General features: G+C 42.0%; 1 long non-coding RNA gene across 1 annotated transcript; it reads right to left on the reverse strand.

The window, feature by feature from the left end:
• Nucleotides 1-1,526: 1,526 nt before the first annotated feature.
• On the reverse strand, nt 1,527-9,506 carry LOC139039616 (uncharacterized). Its single transcript, XR_011492950.1, has 2 exons — nt 9,326-9,506; nt 1,527-1,714 (listed from the first exon to the last, which is right to left on the reverse strand). It is a non-coding gene; the product is annotated as an uncharacterized lncRNA (long non-coding RNA).
• Between the last annotated feature and the right edge of the window lie 2,274 nt (nt 9,507-11,780).

The following is an 11,780-nucleotide window of genomic DNA, read 5'->3' on the forward strand; positions in this document are numbered from 1 at the left end:
GCTTGCAGAATGCAGAATAATAAGGTGCGACAGGAGACCCAGGAAGGTGTGAGTAACTGCGCTGGCCCGAGTGGTTCAGCCTTCCAGGAAGGTTGCTCAGAGGGGAACATAGGTTAGAGGAACTAACCATCCAGAGAAAGAGAAAGGCCATCCTCACAAGAGCAGTGAGTGGAGACTGGACCGGAAGTGATGAGCTTGGAGAACAGCAAGTGGCTGAGGAGGTGGGGGACAGAAGGAAGTGATGAGGTAGGGGGTCTGGCCCACAGCTTATGAGCCTGAGGCTGAAGAATTTGGACTTAATTATGTAGGCAGCGCGTCCACTGGAGAGACTTGTCCATACGTGGTGTGGAACCAGATCTCAGCTCCCTTGAAAGTCCCCGGGGGAAGGAGCATCGTGTCACACCTACACTGAGCCTGGTCCATGCTGCAGTTTCTCTCGTTCCTCCTGGGGCTGCCCGTCATCTTGCTGCTGGTCGCTGTCTGGAGCCCTTGGACATTATGCTCCTTGGCACGTGGATGCTGCCTCTGCATCATCAGCAGAGAGGGCAGTGGGGGGGCCGTGTGCTGTGTATTCCCCAGCACTGTCACACACACTGTAAAGACACAGCGAACTCAGGAGGGGCTGGGGGATGGACAAGGTTGGCGTTACAGCAAGAATCTACCTGGAGCTTCACAAGTGTCCAAGTCCCACGATCTGTAATTCTTAAAGCCAGAAATCTCTGGAAACTGATTTAAAATGTGTGTTCTCACCCATAAAGACTCCACTCTGTGATGTCACTATTGGGTTGTATTTGCTGGAACTGCTTCTGGCTTCAGGACAGACCATGATCTCAGAGAGTTTAATGTCAGTGCTAGGAGCTCACATCAATGGGAATGACTGTAGCCCAACTTGGCTATATGACTATGAATGAAGCAGTAGCATGGTAACAACAAAACAGTTTTCTATAAACAACAACCCTGATGACATACTGCCAAGAAAAGTTAAAGAGCAGGAGCCTTTCTCTAGGTGCCTGAGAAATGAGGGCCTTTTTGCCATAGTATTTTAACTTAAAGCAGATTCTGTTTTCCCCACCAGACAGCCTTCTGTTGGCAGAGGTTGAGGTGTTTATTTCAACCAGCTGTCTCTTACAATCATAGTGAATCTTGGCAACAGAAGGTCACACTGGGGATTAGTCAAAGATAAGGCTAAAGTTGGGCATAAAGTGTATGCCTTGAATGACATGTTTAGGAATATAAACTTTGTGATAATGAAGAGTTTTTAAAGATTTTAAGCAGAGCATACAAATACAGTCAATCCTCACTATTTTCAGTAGTTATGCTCTATAGAGTCATGCACTTAAATAGTAAAGACTGATCCTTTCCTCCTGGGAAAATACAGGGCTAATAAAAATTTATTAAAAAACTAATGTGGAAGAATCCAAATGCTTAATATAAGTGTGGCAGGGTAATGGATATTTTTTAACTTTTACATAAAATATGTATTAAAGATAAGCTTGATAATAAAAATATGAATTGACTAAAAAATAAAAGAAAATGTTCATATATTATAAATGAAATCACCAGTTGGTAGGTATAAGGAGAAAAAAATCAAGAGTTAGTAAATGCAGTTTGCCTCTTAGCTTTAAAATACTCTTAGTATTCCACTTGTGTACGCTGTCAGCTTGTCTTTGCATTCTGAGAGCAGGAGCGTGGATGCTGGGTGGTTCACCACATCCTGTTGGGATAAACAAAGGGAACAACATGGAAAATGACTTTCTGTCTTCTGCTGCATTTTTCCTATCTGGATTAATTCTAGATATCCTTTTCTTCAAGGTGGCGCTAGTGGTAAAGAACCCACCTGCCAATGTCAGAGACATAAGAGACACAGATTTGATCCCTGAGTGGGGAAGATTCCCTGGAGGAGGGCATGGCAACCTGCTCCTATTCTTGCCTGGAGAATCTCATGGACAGGGGAGTTTGACAGGCTACAGTCCATAGGTTCGCAAAGACTGAAGCAACTTAGCATGCACACATGATGGCAAAATTACTTTATGATTTTACTTAAAAAAAAAAAAACCAAACAAACTCCATTACTTGCAGTATAATCAATTTTTTTTTAAAGGCTCTTTTACTGAGAATATCCACATGGCTTTAAAAAGAAAAAAAAAACTGTACAGTAACAATATAAATTGATTTCAATTGTTCAGTTCATTGTTTCAACTCAGGTTACTCAAAAGTCACTTGAGAACTCTACGGATTATTTCTTCTCTTTTAAGAGGAAAATGAATGAACAAATGAATGAGCAAGTGAATGTGGGGAGCTTGCCAATCCTGCTTTCTTCAAAGGAAATACTTCACCACAAGGAAAGTGAAGACGGCAGACCACAGTTGCTCCAGCTGTGGCAAGATAAAAATGAATATTAATGATTGATGTCAAATCAGCCAGCACTTTTTCTTTTGCCTGCAGCTGATGCTGTAAGGGATATTGAGTCTCAAGAGATTATTGGAATTTAGGTGGCAGTAATTCATCCAATCACCATTTTAAAAAAGAAAAAACCCCTTGTTCTGTTCAGCTTCATAAGACTTCATGTTTTTCGCATTTTAATTGTGTTTGTTCACTCCAGTGATGAAACAGATTTTTTCCCCAGATTGCTTTCCATCTGGTTGTTTTTGTAATCATAAACAAACTACGTTAGAAGTAATTTTTTTAAAGCCCAAACTCCCATTTGCTAGTCAGTGTTATGTCGGTGAGCACTTATTTTCTTCTTTCTTGGTGCACATTTATTATTTAGGGTATGTCTGTGTGTGTGTTTAAATATATAAATGTATTTTATATATATATATATATCTGCATATACTAGTATACACATTGATATTTATGTGTGTGTGTATATATATATATCTACAATGCTGATATGTGCAGATATATACATACACAAACCTCTAGCTGTTTTCTTATTTGTTTTTTAAAGATGTTCTGTCTTGTTCTTTTAGGTTGTGATAGTTTAGGACTTGGACTGTGACCTCAGGTGTGTGGCCGGAGGCTGACATCACCAACCCGGGGAGATAGGATTTGTTTTGACTGCTGTATCAGGAAGAAGGAGCTGTGTAGATGTGTCCTGGAGAACTCAGGGGGCATGTCTGATGCCCCTGAAGCTGCCTGATCAATGTTTAGTTGGTCCCAGGGAAGCCAGGAAGGGCAGCATCCTCCACACTATCTCTGTCCTTTGGGCCAAGGCAGAGGGAACCTCAGGGTGGCCTCCCTGCTGGGTCTGCTCTCTATTAAGATAGATTCCCTGCAATCAGTCCTGTCTTCATTTAGAGAGATGCAGTAGGGCTGGACGGGGGAGGCGGGGTGGAGGATTAGCCTGCAGTTCTCTCTCTGCTCTTTATAAATCTGCCCACTCAGCCTGAAAGCTCTGCTTTGGGGGAGGATCCTAGAGGCTGGGGACGGTCTTGTGTCTGTCTGTGAGCAGCGTAGGTCAGTGCTGCATGCCGCCAGCTGGGGGACCCATAAAGATGTGCCCCTCACCTTCTCTCAGGGGTTGCCAGGCGCTGCCTGGTCCCCCACAACAGTTGCAAGCTGGGGCCCTGAAGAACCCCAAACACTGCTGTTGCCTAGCACATTTTTCACTTTAGTGCCCCTAGATAAGGACCTGATGAGGTGGACAGCTTTTGTGGCAGCAGGACTCTGAACAGGCAGGAAGGCCAGTCTGGGTTCTGTTTTTATCCATATGTAGCCACATATAAGTATGTTATGGGGGGTGTGAGATGACAAGGAAGTGTGCCAAAGGGGTGCAGGAGGAGGAAAGAAAAAAGACATCTTGCTCCCTCTTATATAACACACTCCCTGAGACATATATACTACCCTATGCCTCTTTTGAAATTTGGATACTATTTTAGTGGTCACTAGAAAAAAGAAGAGGGAAAGAAAAGCTCACTCCTAAATGCATACTTGAGCAGTCCTTAATTTGCAAAGACTGCAGTGACTATAGGAGGAGTCTCCTCTCCTGCTGGCCTCAGAACTGGGCTCCATCACATACCGTCTCTTCAAATCTTCAGCTTCCTCACATTTCCAGGCTCCATTTCTGTGGCAGCTAGCCTACAAATACTTGCAAGAATGCATGCAAGAACCTATCAGGCAAAGGAAAACAAACACTCATTTAAACCATGCTATCTATCAAGTGCCCCTTGGCTCCTGCCTTTTTATATGACTTCTCAAAAGAAAAGGGTCCACCCACCATCTCTACTCCTTCACATCAGGTTTGTTCTCAGAGCATTGGAATCTGTCTTCTGAGCTTATTGCTGTTGGAAAGCTCTCATTGTTCACCAAAGCCAATGTAATTTTCAATCCAACGGAATCTATTTATTCTTTATCTCTCTGAACCTCTTTGCTGCACTGACATCAGAGTGTCATTCTTATCTGGGTGGGGATTTTGTTGTTTTCTCTCTGCTGTATCCAGGGGGTCTGGAATGGTGCCTGGTGTGGAGACTGTGTGCAATAAGTATTGGCTGAATGAATAAACTGATGAATTCTTTCCCAAGACTCACTGAAGGGTCCACATCTAGGCTTCAGTGACTGGACACCCTCTTGGCTGTCCTCTCTGACCATCCTTTTTGCTTCCTTCCTGGACACCCTTTCTGCATGGACACCCTTTCTATGAACACCCTGTGTGTTGCTCTTCCCCAGGGTTTCTTGGTGGTCTGTATCTCTTCTCATTCTATTACTCATTACTCTGAGTAATCTGGTCGACTTTGTGTTTTAGTTGCTTGGGTATACTGAGGAGTCCCAAATAATATCTTCAGCCATGATCTTTCTTTTGGATTTCAGGTTCAAATATCCAAACATCTGTTGGTCACCTTTCCTTTGCATCCTGTGTGTGTGTGTGTGATCATTTGCTTCAGTGGCGTCTGACTCTTTGCAACCCCATGGACTGTAAGCCACCAGGCTCCTCTGTCCATGGGATTTTCTAGGCAAGAATACTGGAGTAGGTTGCCATGTTCTCCTCCAGGGGATCTTTCTACCCAGGATTGAACTTGTGTCTCTTATGTCTCTGGCATTGGCTGGTGGGTTCTCTACCACTAATGCCATCTGGGAAGCCCATCCTAGGAAGTGCCTCAAAAATCAACATTTCCAAGACCGAATCCTCAGTCTCATCTACCGATCTGCGTATCCTCTTGAGAAGGTAGTACCCCAGCCACCTTACCACTGAAGCTCAGCGTGGACTTTATTATGAGTCCCTGTTTGAAGTTAGACATGTCTTATTTGTATCTAGCCAACTGGAAAGACGGGTCTGCTTCGGAAACCTATTTATGTAAGGGATTACAAATTCTCTTGGGAAAGGGCGCATCCTAAGAGAGGGAGAGATGGGCAGAACAGGCTGGCTTGAAACTGCTGAGTCTGGGAGATTGGATGGTCATCTGCAACCTTATCCCACGAGGATAAAGAAAGGAGAAACAACCAGGGTGCTGGATTGGAGGCTGAAACTTTCCAGGAAAGGCTTGAAAACTTCGATTGTTAAAACTTCATGCTTCCTTCTGAAGGATCTTTCTGGATCTTCTTCTTAGCTTTGATTCTTCCTTTGGGTGATTGTTGATGCTCTTGAGCTCTGGGGCTGGTGAAATATGAGAAGCCAGATCCTTCCTTCTTTTTCCTCCACTTAAAGCAGGGCTGCAAAATCAAATGCATGGTCCCATACAGCTCATGAGCTTCAGATAACAGAGTAGCTGCTGGTACTAATAAAATGTGCTTGCCCCATCTATGCTCTGTGTCTGTGGCTCTTGCTTGGAGCCTGCGGTGAAAGCCAATGAAAGACGGGATTCAAGGTTTCAGAGGTGTCAGTCCTGCTGATGCAGAGGCATAACTAAGGCGCACCATGCTGTATCTTAGCTCTGGGCCTTTTTTCATAAGCCCTCTGCCTACCTCCTTTTCTTCCCTCTCCTTGATGACTCTACTTGTTCTGAAAGATGCATTTTTGGTGTTCTTCTCGGCATGCTTTCCTGACCCCTGCCTGTGACACTAATGTTGGATTTATCATAATTTCTTTTACCGATCAATTAATATGTCTTTCTCCCTCACTGGACTGTGTGTCTTAAGAGCAGCAACATTATCTTGTTCATCTTAGATTCTGCTGCCTGCTAATAGCAGATGATCAGTTAATATTACATGAATAAATGGATGGATGGATGAGTGTGTGAATGATGGATGCTTTTCTGAGGTTCCCCACAGTACCTGACACAATGTGTTATTCATATTTTTGGATCGATAAATATTACCATCTGATTGACTGAAAACTGGGTTTCAAGATACGCTCATTAAACTAAGCTACAGAACCAAAATAAAAACCAGACTGCTGGTCTTGCTGCCAGTACTTTTGTGTGTCGGGAATATCCCCAGATTTGGATCAGGTTTGGGCCAGTTTAGAAGTAGACCCAGACAAAGATGGAAGAGGCAGATTGGTAGAGTGAGTGGCTGCCAGTGCTCCAGCAGAACAAACAGCTCATCAGCCAAGAACTCTCTCAGATGTCCATTTATGCATTTCTCAATTAAAGGTTAAATTCATTACTATCATGTAAAAAATTGTTTAGTCTGGGTTTATTTTAAACTTTGTAAAATGGGTATTATTATGGTTGAAATCTTCCAAAACTTTTTATTTTTTGAAAATTGCCTTGCTAAAATTCATTCATATAACTTCATATGGCCATAATTTGTTATTCCATTTCATGGCTATATTACAGTTTATTTATCTATTTCTTGTTGATGGACATTGGAGGATTATCCCCCAATTTTTGCTGTTAAAAACTACATTTCTTAGACCTGATTATGCACCTCTCTACATACACAGGTACAAAAGTTCATCTTGAATACGCCTAGAAAAAGAGTTGCTAGGTTGTAGGGAAATAGGATGGACAACTTATAAGGCACCGCCAAACTGTTTTCAAAGGTGCTTGTATAAAGTTACTTCCCATCAGCAACAAACTAAGAATTGCTTGGTCCATTTTTTCCAACATTTAGTGTTTTCAGAGTTGTTTTTATTTTTGCTAATAGAATATCATCTCTTTGTTGTCTGTTTTGCATTTCCATAATCACAAATGAGGTTTAAGTTTTTTATGATTTGGGGCCAAATAGTTTTGTACAAAATGCCTTTTCATTTGTTTTGCCCACTTCACTTTTCATTACTATCATATTTATCCCAAATTTATTCTAATGTACTTGAGGGTATAATGACTTGAGAATAGGAAACCTGGGTCATGGTTAACATCTGACAATTATTTGCCAAATTTTCTTGAGCAAGTCATTGTCTCTTTCTAAATCTCTATGTTCATCAGAAAAGTGGAAAAAAATAATACTTGTTCTGCCTATGTCACCATCTTGGAGTGATAATTGAATTAGATTAGGTATGTCAAAAGCTTCATAAACTATGTTGTTATACAAGTGTTGAGTATTGTCGTTGTATTGCATATCATTCATTAAATCCATGGGATTTGGGAGGAATGCATGCATGCAGTGAAGTAAGAACTTTACTTGATAGAAACATCTGCAGATTCAATTATGTCTTATCTCAATCTAACCTGTCCAAATAGTTCTTTAACCTGTATTAAACTTAGAAGCAATTTTTGTTGAAGCTTTAAAAAATATTTTAGTTATAAACAAATCTCTTTGTATATAGAATTCCATCCTCTTTGTCACATTGGCAGTCTCAAGTAAATACCTGATGTCTTTTAATTCTGTATTTTTTTTTTAAATAAATAAGACTCTGGTCCATAGTGAAGCTGAAGATGGAACAGGAAATCCTTTTGCCAACACAGAAACTCATATATGTGTGGGTATATGCATGCATGTATGTATGTATGTGTGTGTGTAGAGTGGTCATTACTTTATCGAGAACTTTTCTTTCCTTCTGATTCACCATTGTCTTTTTCCATTGCTTTTATATTTACTTAATTGAATTTGAAGAATATGGTTTAAATTATAACTTAAAGTAGGCTAAATAATGGCTCCTAATGATAGCACACCCTAATCCCTGGAATCTGTAAATGTAACCTTAAACAGAAAAAGGATCTTTGCAGATATAAGTAAGGGGTTTGACAAGGGGAAATTATCCTGGATTATACAGGAAGATCCCAAATGCAAACATAAGTATCCTTATAGAAGAGAGACAGAGGTAGGTGTGACATGCAGAAGAGAAGATCATGTGACCATGGAGGCAGAGATTGAAGTGGTGAGGCCACAAGCCAAGGAACGCTGGCAGCCACCAGCAGCTGAGAGAAGCAAGGAATGAAGTCCCCCCAGAACCTCCAGAGGGAGTGGCTCTGCTGACACCTGACTTTGGCCCAGCGAGACTTGTTTTGGACTTCTGACTTCTAGAACTCTGAGAGAACAAATTTCTGCTGTTTGCAGCCACCAAGCTGTGGTCAGTTGCTTCCGTAGCATTAGGAAACTAACCCTTCATATGTGTCAGGCAGAAGGACACTCAGTTATAAGAACTAGTTCCAGGTCAGTGATTCCTAACTTCTTCTTCAAGATTTAATAACAATGTGTTCATTGAGCCCTGTAAGGTGCCTGAATGGCAGTAGGTGCAGCAAGGAACATAAAAGGAATAAGAGACTTTCTTATTTAGAATGTTATCTAGTTGAAGAACCTAGATGAAGAATTATCATCTAGTTGAAGAATCATATAGTTGAAGAATCATATAGTCGAAGAATCAAAATGAATAGATGCAAAAACATTTAGCATACAGTTCAAGACAATGCCTAAATCAAGGGATAAATTCCTCTGGTGATATGAACAAAATGAGCAAAGATAAAGGCCAGGATGAACAAAGTGAATAATAGGCAGGGAGTCTGTCAAACCCTTGGGATGGAAAGCTCATTATAGGAATAAATTTAGCTGCTAGAAGGACTCCCTTGCAAAGGGAAAATAAGCAGCAGGATGTCATCTTAATATTAGAGGAAGCAAGGAGCCATTAGTTATTTGGGGCAGAAGAATCGAATGATGAAAACCATGTCTAAGGAAGACTCATTTGTTTCTGATGGAGCAGGTGGTACACTCTGGTTTGCTTCTCAGTCTCTTTTCTCCTAATAGGCAGTATGACATTATATTTTAGAATAATTTTTTTCTGAAAAATATTTGGGACAGCTATGATGCTCCTTAGGATAAATAGAAACACTCTGGGATGTCAGAAACATGAAATATAAATCCTTCTCTCAGTGTTCCCAATTAAATGTAACTGATACTGCTCCATATCCCACCAACTAAAAAACCAAGAACATTCTTCTTTAATATCCAAATTGCAATAGGACCCTCTTCATGGACAGCAGGAAGCCCATTTTCCTTCTGAATTTACCTCTCAAGTGGTTTCTGAACATTCTGGAGGAAGGTGTGTAAACTCTTGGCTCTCTGGAGCACCTCAAAACTTCTAGTCCAGGGTGTGTTTGGCTTCTGCAGGCTGCTCTGGTTCCCCTGAGCCCATTGCTCTGAGCATGGACTCCAGTTGCTCTCTCCATCCTCATGGCCAAGCAAGGTCTGGGCTGTGGTGGGGATAGACAGACATCTAGAATAAAGAGTAACAGGCACTGCTGCTACATGGGTACTGCTAAGGGCCGGGTGCCCAGAGGAACCGCAGAGCATGGGGTATTAAAGGAAACTTCTATCGGACTTCAACATGGAGGGGCCAGACGAACCCCGACCAAAGAGCACGCCTCGGCATCTTCCCACCTGGGAGTCCAGTCTCAGGAAGAGAACTTCCTTCCCTCCTCCATCCTGGGCCAACTCATTCCCACATCATGAATGCTGTCAGTGGGAACAGCCATTTTCTTCTTTAAGGCTTGACGCACACACCGCTAGGCTTCCTCCGTGGACCAGACAAGACACTTGAATAGCTAGTTATGTATCAGGACACAGATGACCAAGCCTGGAGAGCCCTGGTCTGTGCTGCCCACTCCTGTCGTGGTCCTCCTCAGCTTTCAGCTTGAGGTGGAAGGAAGATCAGGCTGCCTCTCCCTCCCTCTGGGGCTCAGGCTCACAACCTCTCGTGGGTACATGTTTGGGCGTGACGACAGGAAAGGAACTTCAAGAAACAAGAATTTTTGAGGACAACCCAATCTCAACCCCAAATTTCCTAGTGCTTTACTTTACCTCTCAACAAAGTCTCAGGAAATGCGCACTTATTTTTCATTACTATGCAGAACATTCAACATCTCAAGTTGCAATATCCTTAGTTTAACAATGTGCTAAGTCACTTCAGTCATGCCCAACTCTTCGTGACCCCATGGACCATAGCCCGCCAGGCTCCTCTGTCCATGGGATTCTCTAGGCAAGAATACTGGAGTGGGTTGCCATTTCCTACTTTAGGGGATCTTCCTGATTCAGGGATTGAACCCATGCCTCTTACATCTCCTACATTGGCAGGCAAGTTCTTTATCTCTAGCACCACCTGGAAAGTTTAACAATAATTCCACATTTCCCCCATAACAATGTGTGGTAATGTTGTTTTTATGTGTCAGCTTGATTGGGCTAAGGATGCCCAAATAGCTGTCAAACATGATTTCTGGGTGTGTCCTGTGAGGGTGTCTGTTGGCATTTGGATCAGTAGACTGAGCAAACGTCACCCTCATCAATGTGGGTGGGCATCAAGCAATCTGTTGAGGACCTGAACAGAGCAAAAAATCTGAGGAAGGGTGAATTTTCTGTCTCGTTGCTTGAGCTGAGGTATTCATCTTCTCCTGCCCTCAGATCTCAGACCAGGAAATTCACCATTGGTGTCTGGATTCTCAAGCTTTTGGATTCAGACTGAATTAAGGGATTCAGACTGGTTTTCCAGCTTGCAGATGGCAGAGAGATTGTGTGACTTCTTGTCTTCCATAAACCTGTGAGCCAATTCTGATAATAAATCTGCTATCTAGATCTATCCTATTTGTTCCATTTCTCTGGAGAAGCGTGACTCCACATATATAAATAAATAAATAAATAAATAGCCCATTCTACCAGTTGTTTTCAATGAACAGAAATGTGTTATAGAAAAATTGCTAGCAGCTTTAACTGGTGTTCCTCCAGCTTTCAAGAGTAAATTAAAAACCTATCACCCCTGTATTCCATTACATATTTATTGAACTATAAATGTGATTCAACAGCTATTCATTTATTCATTCATTCAACAAATACTTTTTAAATGCCTACTATGTGCCCAGCACTGCTCTAGAGACTGGAATACAGCAGTGAACAAAGAAAAATCCCTGGCCTCAGGTATCTGGTCTTGCATTCGAGGGAAAGCGGTGAATAAACAAATAAAACTGGGATATATTAGCTGATATTGTTTGCTGAGAAGGAATAAAAAGTTAGGGTAAAGCGACCTAGAGTGACTGGGTGAGGCCATTTTCAGAAGGGTTTAAAGGAGAGATTTTTCTGATCAGGATATATTCGAGTGATATATTGATATATCAAATATTTGACATATTTAATATATATCCATCATCCTGTATTGTTTTATTGTCTTTAGTCACAGCACCTCAGAGTTTTTGCAAAGGGAATGGATGACATTTGTACTGACTACATTTCCCAGCTTTCCTTGCAGCCCTGTGTGCCACAGACTAATGGAGGAGGGCTTCCCAGGTGGGTCAGTGAGTAAAGAATCTGCCTGCGATGCAGGAGACGCAGGTACAATTCCTGAGTCGGGAAGATCCCCTGGAGAAGGAAATGGTAACCCACTCTAGTATTCTTGCCTGGAGAATCCTGTGGACAGAGGAGCCTGGGGTGGGCTTCGGTCCACGGGGTCGCAAAGAAGTGACTGAGCATGCATGCAT

The sequence above is a fragment of the Odocoileus virginianus genome, chromosome 19, assembly GCF_023699985.2.
Source record: "Odocoileus virginianus isolate 20LAN1187 ecotype Illinois chromosome 19, Ovbor_1.2, whole genome shotgun sequence".
NCBI classification, from domain to species: Eukaryota; Metazoa; Chordata; class Mammalia; order Artiodactyla; family Cervidae; genus Odocoileus; species Odocoileus virginianus.